Below are 9,873 nucleotides of genomic sequence, written 5' to 3' on the forward strand. Positions count from 1 at the left end.
ATGGAATATTCAATGATCTCCAGTCTCTGCATATTTTGAACTTCTTTGTTCATTGACGCCCTTTCTCATTCTTCAATGACTAAGCACCCCTGGTGGCATAACAATCTTGTGCCACATCAAATTCTTTCTAGAGTGTTAGACAATACATCTGCAATCTCAGCAACCTCCACTTCTAAATACTCCTCCAGAAATTAGAGAAAACACACAAGGAACCCTGTGCTCTGTCAATGGGTGCACGATAATTTGAATGACAAAATAATTTCACCTCTAATTGAACATACAAACAAGGCTTCAAGCTTTCTAGATTTATAAAAGGTTTACATGATATATACAATTAGATTTCCCCTTCAGGTGACTTTTTGTAGAACCTCAAAAGGACCCTTGTGGATATTCTACAGCTTGCTCTCCTTTGTGAGGGTAAAAGTAACAGAACCACATTCTCAGGACAGGAGAAAGCACATTATGGTTATACAACCACTTGTGTATGTTGGGCATTACTTGGATTTTCCCATGCCAAATGACTGATCAAATCAAGGTGTTTGCACATCCTGAAAGCAAACTGTAAAACATCCTTCTCCCTAAATGGTTCTTCCTCTCAGGATTTTCTCAAAAGGTCAAGGATACCCCAAGCTTTACTGCCATATAACAGCTCAGACAGCAAAAAGCCAAATTATGAACCTCAAACAGCAAAGAGGAGAAAAGGGAATAGTTAATCCAAATGTTTTTCAGTTTGAATACATATTCTCAACATTGCCTTTAATGTGTGATTAAAGTGCTAGACTTGGTTTTTCAAGTGCCTTAGTCCTTGAGGACAATTCTCAGGAGACCTACTCTGGAACAAATTTCTACCAACTTGTAGCGATGGCAGTTGTAGTGGATCTCTGGGTGTCTGATCATGTAATCTACAACAAACAATATCAAATTGTAACCCTTAGAAGAGGGTTCTAGTGTGACCATTAAATCTACCTCCATTTTTCTAAAAGGAACCATGACTATAGGAATGGAAATAAGAGGAACTGGAGGTACCTGGGGACTTTCAGCTAACAGTCAAATATGTAGCACAATATCTAGTCATCATAAACCGCAGGTCAATAAAATGGTCTATTATTCTAGCAAATGTTTTATCTCTTCCCAAGTAAGCACCCCAAGAAACAGTGTGGACAAGTGTTATAACCTGTGTTCTCAAGGTTGTAAGGTAAACTAGTTGTTGAAGAACCTCCCACATTTGTGTAAACTGGCTTTTCCTATACAAAATATAATTTAGCAAAATAAAGCCTCAGGTACATGGGCTATTCTACACCAGTCTAGACTGACCATTCACCACATCCACATTTTTTAATGCTTTACCCAAAGAAGGATCATCCATTGTGCTTGTTGACAATGATGCAATTAACAAGTCTTCAGATTGTCAGAGGCCTTTTACAGCGTAAATCAATGTTTTATAGCTATGTGTGAATGGAATGAAATGATCAAAATGGGTTACAATGACAGTGATGTGCATATTTAAAGCTAATGCACATTTTTTAAATCTGAAATTGTAAGTGCTCAAATCCTACGCATCTTAAAATCATGCATTTTACAACTGGTTTTATATTGCATTGACAAATACGCATAAAACCTATCATGGAAACATTTATCCATCATAAGTAATGCACAATTTTTTACAAAAATGTACTAAATATACATTTTTTGCACTAATCAAAGCAGAGCTTTGTTGGTTCATGTGATGTAAGAGTGGGATTTTGCAACTGGTTATTGATACAAAGAAACCCGATAAAAAAAACCACATGTATGCATACTTTAAAACAGCATTTGGAGCAGCTTGATGTTGTATAAGGGGCTTCCAGAAAAAGCTAAAAAAATATACAAAACACAGTATGCTGAGGAAGAACTCTGCAGACAAATACAGCCACCCACTGATTGAGTCAACATTTGCTTGCACTACAAAAATATGATGAAATCCAAGGGTTGGTCTGCTTGTGCCCACACTACTTCTTTGAAAATGGCACTGCACCAAGCACAGCATCCCATGTGAGAACAATTATAGTCAGTTAGCTGTTGAGTAGATGGGAGACCTTGTGGTTCCCAGTGCAGAAAAGTAGTTTGTCCATACAGACCTGGTAAACTCCCTGCAAGTTAGCTGTAAAACATGTTTAATGTGGGAGACACGGCTTTGTAGTGCCAAACTATATGTAGTATCAAAAGGTAAAAAAGCTACACTTACTTTCTGGGGTGACCTCTCAGCCATGATTTTTCTTGGGAAAAGACAGTCAGTGTACTCAGCTACATTCAGATCCTGCCAGATGTCATCAGAGCCTTACTACCCAAGAAAGGGCGAATTACAGAATGGGATCAGTCTAGTTTTTACTTAAGATACACATTTTACGGTGCATATTTTTACAAGTCCCAAAGACATGGTGTAATTTTCTGTGTTGATGATGATTAGAGAGTCACAACTTTGTGATGAACATGTCTATATTCTAGTTTGTTAAAAGCATCAGAATATGTTTTCACCAGATATCCAAAACGTTAGACTAGAAGTTGTCTGCTGGCCAACTGCAGTTAAAGGATTCTGCATGGTGCCAGTGAACCAAAGGTTCCCATAGTGGTTGGAATCAATCTTAAAAAGAGAGTCAAGAAGTCTTACCTAGTGAAATGCCTTAATCCTTACACATAGACTGTAGTGTTATAGCCACTGTCCTCCTCATCTATCCAGTCTGTCCAGACAGTACAGCATCCATATGACCTCAATGGTACTGTTACAATGCCAATATAACATCAAATTCTTTACACCAACTTATGTTTTCGAAAGAAGTGTACTCCCTTTCCAGCTGTCATGCAAATTCTGCAGAGTCCAGCTGTATCACAAAAAACTCCAAACTACTGAAGTTTAAAGAGAGGCTCTTACACTTATGTCTACTATTCAAAGACCAGATGCATTAATGTCTGCCTAATCCAAACAGATAAGAAACTTAGCTCTGTTTCCTTGTTCGTTGGCCTAAATCAAGGACAAATATTTGCAGAATCCAATAAGAAGACATTTGAATTTTGTCCTATAACCACTTCTTCAGGACAGGTGAAGCTATCCCAGAAACTGACATATTAGTGGTAAAGGAACAAGTGGTTCAACTAAAAAGCGCATTGTCATCCAGGAAGTGCTGTGAAGATGACAAAGAAGTCTCTGCTTCACACTATGGAGAGGCTGATGTCCAATATGGATACGGTCCTGAATTCCAAGCAAGATCTATAATTGACACCAAACGGGTTTCAATTCACTGGCTGGAAATTCCACCATTTGTCACGCTCTTGGTCAACCACCTGCAAAAAAGATAGTCTTCTAGTTGTTAGGGACCACAAAGGGTTGATTTGTGCAGATGATTCTTGAGAGCCTGGCCCTTGGTCTGAGCTACTTTCTGCTCACATTTGTAACCATCTCCTGCTGGCTGTTTCAGTTTGTTGGATCCATTTTCTGTGAACTCAGTGAGGGTTTCTGTTCTTTTAAACAAGACTGGGGCTCAGAAATAAATGTAAGTATTGGTATGAGTTTTCGAGCCAGACATGATGTAGGTTTCGCATTATGGGTTGGTCTGGACCTTAATCCAGGGGATCCGATATAGTTTCAGCATTTCTGCCTTTACCTACATGACCATCATTTTTCCTGGGACATCCCACTCTGCCTGACCACCCACGTTAGCTGTAAGCAATCGAGGTTATGAGCACTGGTTCTTGTTTCAAGTGTAAATTTTTACTCTATTTGTTTACCATTTTTTCACTACAGCTCAAGTACCTGCAAATATACGCTTCCTAACAGGCACACCAGGATGTGTGTGCCACTCAGAATAGGCCATATGCATGCCCTTCCTTTACATAGGTTGCACTCTTCAGGTAACGGGGGTCTGCAAGTGCAACATACGCTACACTCAAAATTCCACATTGTTTTACTGTGCATGTGCAGAAACAGCAAAGTGGAATTTTATGACTGAAAATTGGCATTATGTATAAAATAATAAAACAGGTCCTCTGTAGAGATGAGCGCACTCGGATTTATGAAATCCGAGCCCACCCGAACGTTGCCGATCCGAGTCGGATCCGAGACAGATCCGGGTATTGGCGCCAAATTCAAATCTGAAACTGAGGCTCTGACTCATAATCCCGTTGTCGGATCTCGCGATACTCGGATCCTATAAATTCCCCGCTAGTCGCCGCCATCTTCACTCGGGCATTGATCAGGGTAGAGGGAGGGTGTGTTAGGTGGTCCTCTGTCCTGCTTTATCTCGTGCTGTTCAGTTCAGTGCTGTGCTGTGCTCAGTCCAGTGGTGCTGTGTCCTGTGCTCTGTCCTTCTGAGGTCAGTGGTGCTGCTGTGTCCTGTTCAGTCCAGTGGTGCTGTGTCCTGTGCTCTGTGCTTCTAAGGGCATAGTTATTTCCCCAATATTCCCCTGTGTTTAAAAAAATAAAAAAAACTAATTTAATTTTTTTTTAATTACCACAAAATTTGCACAACCAATCCTGCAGTATAAGCCCATTGGTACTGCAATATTACCAAGTTCACACATTCAGCAGTAAAAGTCCAGTGGTACTGCAATATTACAAAGTTCACACATTCTGCATTATCAGTCCAGTGGTGCTGTGTCCTGTGCACTGTGCTTCTAAGGGCATAGTTATTTCCACATTATTCCCAAGTTTTTAAAAAATAAAAAAAAGTTATAAAAAATATTAAAAAAAAAAAGTAATTATAACCAAATTTGCAAAACCAATCCAGCAGTATAAGTCCATTGGTACTGCAATATTACCAAGTTCACACATTCTGCAGTATCTTGTGCTACATATAATGGAGACCAAAAATTTGGAGGATAAAGTAGGGAAAGATCAAGACCCACTTCCTCCTAATGCTGAAGCTGCTGCCACTAGTCATGACATAGACGATGAAATGCCATCAACGTCGTCTTCCAAGCCCGATGCCCAATCTCGTAGTACCGGGCATGTAAAATCCAAAAAGCCCAAGTTAAGAAAAAGTAGCAAAAAGAGAAAATATGCCATTTACGACACGGAGTGGCAAGGAACGGCTTAGGCCCTGGCCCGTGTTCATGACTAGTGGTTCAGCTTCACCCACGGATCTTATGCCTCCTCCTCCTCCTCCTCCTCCCCCCCCCCTACAAAAAATTGAAGAGAGTTATGCTGTCAGCAACAAAACAGCAAACAACTCTGCCTTCTAAAGAGAAATTATCACAAATCCTCAAGGCGAGTCCAAGGGTGTTGGTGGTTGTCAAGCCTGACCTTCCCATCACTGTATGGGAAGAGGTGGCTCGGGAGGAGCCTATTGATGATGTAGCTGGCGCTGTGGAGGAACTTGATGATGAGGATGGTGATGTGGTTATTGTAAATGAGGCACCAGGGGGGGAAACAGCTGATGTCCATGGGATGAAAAAGCCCATCGTCATGCCTGGTCAGAAGACCAAAAAATGCACCTCTTCGGTCTGGAGTTATTTTTATCCAAATCCAGACAACCAATGTATGGCCATATGTAGCTTATGTAAAGCTCAAATAAACAGGGGTAAGGATCTTGCCCACCTAGGAATATCCTCCCTTATACGTCACCTGAATAACCTTCATAGTTCAGTAGTTAGTTCAGGAACTGGGGCTAGGACCCTCATCGGTACAGGGACACCTAAATCCCGTGGTCCAGTTGGATACACACCAGCAACACCCTCCTCGTCAACTTCCTCCACAATCTCCATCAGATTCAGTCCTGCAGCCCAAGTCAGCAGCCAGACTGAGTCCTCCTCAATACGGGATTCATCCGAGGAATCCTGCAGCGGTACGCCTACTACTGCCACTGCTGCTGTTAGTCGGTCATCTTCCCAGAGGGGAAGTCGTAAGACCGCTAAGTCTTTCACAAAACAATTGACCGTCCAACAGTCGTTTGCCATGACCACAAAATACGATAGTAGTCACCCTATTGCAAAGCGTATAACTGCGGCTGTAACTGCAATGTTGGTGTTAGACGTGCGCCCGGTGTCCGCCATCAGTGGAGTGGGATTTAGAGGGTTGATGGAGGTATTGTGTCCCCGGTACCAAATCCCGTCGAGATTCAACTTCACTAGGCAAGCGATACCAAAAATGTACAGAGAAGTACGATCAAGTGTCCTCAGTGCTCTAAAAAATGCGGTTGTACCCACTGTCCACTTAACCACGGACATGTGGACAAGTGGTTCTGGGCAAATGAAGGACTATATGATTGTGACAGCCCACTGGGTAGATGCATCCCCTTCCGCAGCAACAGCAACAGCTGCATCAGTAGCAGCATCTACAAAATGGCTGCTCGTGCAAAGGCAGGCAACATTGTGTATTACAGGCTTTAATAAGAGGCACAACGCTGACAACATATTAGAGAAACTGAGGGAAATTATCTCCCAGTGGCTTACCCCACTTAGACTCTCATGGGAATTTGTGATGTCAGACAATGCCAGTAACATTGTGCGGGCATTAAATATGGGCAATTTCCAGCACGTCCCATGTTTTGCCCACACCATTAATTTGGTGGTGCAGCATTACCTCAAGAGTGATAGGGGTGTGCAGGAGATGCTTGCGGTGGCGCGCAAAATTGCTGGACACTTTCGGCATTCAGCCAGTGCCTACCGCAGACTAGAGGCACATCAAAAAAGCATGAACCTGCCCTGCCATCACCTCAAACAAAAGGTTGTGACGCGCTGGAACTCCACCCTCTATATGCTGCAGAGGATGGAGGAGCAGCAAAAGGCCATTCAGGCCTACACAGCCACCTACGACATAGGCAAAGGAGTGGGAATGCGCCTCAGTCAAGCGCAGTGGAGACTGATTTCCGTGTTGTGCAAGGTTCTGCAGCCATTTGAACTTGCCACACGAGAAGTCAGTTCCGACACTGCCAGCTTGAGTCAGGTCATTCCCCTGATCAGGCTGTTGCAGAAGCAGCTGGAGAAAGTGAGGGAGGAGCTGGTAAGCCATTGCGATTACACCAAGCATGTAGCTCTTGTGGATGTAGCCCTTCGTACGCTTTGCCAGGATCAGAGGGTGGTCACTCTTTTAAAGTCAGAGGAATACATTCTGGCCACCGTGCTCGATCCTCGGTTTAAAGCGTATGTTGTGTCTCTGTTTCCGGCGGACACAAGTCTACAGCGGTGCAAAGACCTGCTGGTCAGGAGATTGTCCTCTGAAAAGGACCGTGACATGCCAACAGCTCCACCCTCATTTTCTTCCACATCTATGGCTGCGAGGAAAAAGCTCAGTTTTCCCAAAAGAGCCGCTGGCGGGGATGCTGATAACATCTGGTCCGGACTGAAGGACCTGCCAACCATTGCAGACATGTCTACTCTCGCTGCATTGGATGCTGTCACAATAGAAAAAATTGTGGATGATTACTTTGCTGACACCATCCAAGTAGACATGTCAGACAGTCCATATTGTTACTGGCAGGAAAAAAAGGCAGTTTGGAAGCCCCTGTACAAACTGGCTCTATTTTACCGGAGTTGTCCCCCCTCCAGTGTGTACTCGGAAAGAGTTTTTAGTGCAGCGGGGAACCTGGTCAGTGAGCGGCGAAGGAGGTTGCTTCCTCATAACGTTGAAAAAATGATGTTTATAAAAATGAATAATCAATTCCTCAATGAAGTACAGCACTGCCCTCCAGATAGTACAGAGGGACCTGTGGTTGTGGAGTCCAGCGGGGACGAATTGATAATGTGTGATGAGGAGGAAGTACACACTGTAGGGGAAGAGGAATCAGAGGTTGAGGATGAGGACGACATCTTGCCTCAGTAGAGCCTGTTTAGTCTGTACAGGGAGAGATGAATAGCTTTTTTGGTGTGGGGGCCCAAACAAACCAATCATTTCAGCCAAAGTTGTTTGGTAGGCCCTGTCGCTGAAATGATTGGTTTGTTAAAGTGTGCATGTCCTATTTCAACAACATAAGGGTGGGTGTGAGGGCCCAAGGACAATTCCATCTTGGAACTTTTTTTTTTGCATTATATGACCAATCAGTCGTTTGCCATGTTCAAAAAGTAAAACCAAATTTAAACAAATTCAAGAAATTAAACCAAAAGTAAAATGCCCTGTCATAATTTAAAACAAGAGGTATTGACGTGCTCTAAAACTACTGTATTGTTGTTTATATTTTATAAACACTACACTTGAAAGCTTGAGTCTTTCAATGAAAAAGTAACTTGTCCATTACACGAATATTTGCAACAGGGACAATTTTAGGGTTAAGAAAGTCAACTAATAACACTTCGACGCTGTCTGTCTTTATAAACACTACACTTGGAAGTTGGAGGAGGTATTGTGGCCCCGGCACCAAATTTACTACCGGGGCCACTCCACTGTGCAGTCCATATTTAGGTGTATCAGATATTAAACAACGGTGACAGTTGATGCCCAATTTTTTAATTATATTGTTGGCGCTGTAAAAAATTGTGTTCCGGGCACACCACACTACGCAGTCCATACCCTTTTTTGGTGGAATTCTGACCCGTGGAGGGTTTTTTAATTATATTGTGGCCTCGGTACCAAATTGTGTACCGGGGCCACCACACTACGCAGTCAAGATAGATAGATGCGTATCATAGATAAAGTACATTCAGTGGTGTGGGGCAAATTGAAAAATATTCAAAATGCACTGACATTATCAAAAACAAGAGGTTTTCACACGCTGAAACTCCAACATGTATATGATGGAGAGGATGGAGGAGCAGCCGTATGTGCAGTGTAATGCAGACCTGTTGAAGGTTTTTTTTATATATTTTATTGTGGTGCCCAGTGCCCACTACTCTACGCAGTCCAGATACTATTTTTGGGTGTAATTCTGACCTGTTGAAGGTTTTCTATATTATTTTTTATAGTGGTGACCAGTACCCACTACTCTACGCAGTCCAGATACTATTTTTGGGTGTAATTCTTACCTGTTGAAGGTTTTCTATATATTATATTGTGGTGGCCAGTGGCCAGTCCTCTACGCAGTCCAGATACTATTTTTGGGTGTAATTCAGACCTGTTGAAGGTTTTCTATATATATTTTATTATGGTGCCCAGTGCCCACTACTCTACGCAGTCCAGATACTATTTTTGGGTGTAATTCTTACCTGTTGAAGGTTTTCTATATATTATATTGTGGTGGCCAGTGGCCAGTCCTCTACGCAGTCCAGATACTATTTTTGGGTGTAATTCAGACCTGTTGAAGGTTTTCTATATATATTTTATTATGGTGCCCAGTGCCCACTACTCTACGCAGTCCAGATACTATTTTTGGGTGTAATTCTGACCTGTTGAAGGTTTTCTATATATTATATTGTGGTGGCCAGTGGCCAGTCCTCTACGCAGTCCAGATACTATTTTTGGGTGTAATTCAGACCAGTTGATGGGTTTTTAATTGTATTGTGGGGAACACTCCTCTACGCAGTCCAGCAAGATACCTCGTTGCAACGTTTTGTACTAAAAAAAAATTATTGTGAGGTGTTAGGTGTTCAGAATAGCCTTTAAATTAGTGGAAATTATTGTTATTGAATGTTATTGAGGTTAATAATAGCGTAGGAGTGAAAATAAGCCCAAAAACTTGATTTTTACACTTTTTAGTTTTTTTTCAAAAAAAATCCGAATCCAAAACCTTAAATCCGAACCAAAACGTTTCGGCAGGTGTTTTGCAAAACAAATCCGAACCCAAAACATCGAGAAAATCCGGATCCAAAACACAAAACACGAGACCTCAAAAGTCGCCGGTGCACATCCCTAGTCCTCTGTGAGGAAGTCATTTTGAATGTTTGCTCTTCCCCACATATGCTTTTATTTCAGTAATATTCAATTAGTTTTACTACATGACAGACATCTTGATATGGCTATTTTTGAATCTC

Source organism: Mixophyes fleayi, chromosome 3 (genome assembly GCF_038048845.1).
Source record: "Mixophyes fleayi isolate aMixFle1 chromosome 3, aMixFle1.hap1, whole genome shotgun sequence".
Taxonomy (NCBI): domain Eukaryota; kingdom Metazoa; phylum Chordata; class Amphibia; order Anura; family Limnodynastidae; genus Mixophyes; species Mixophyes fleayi.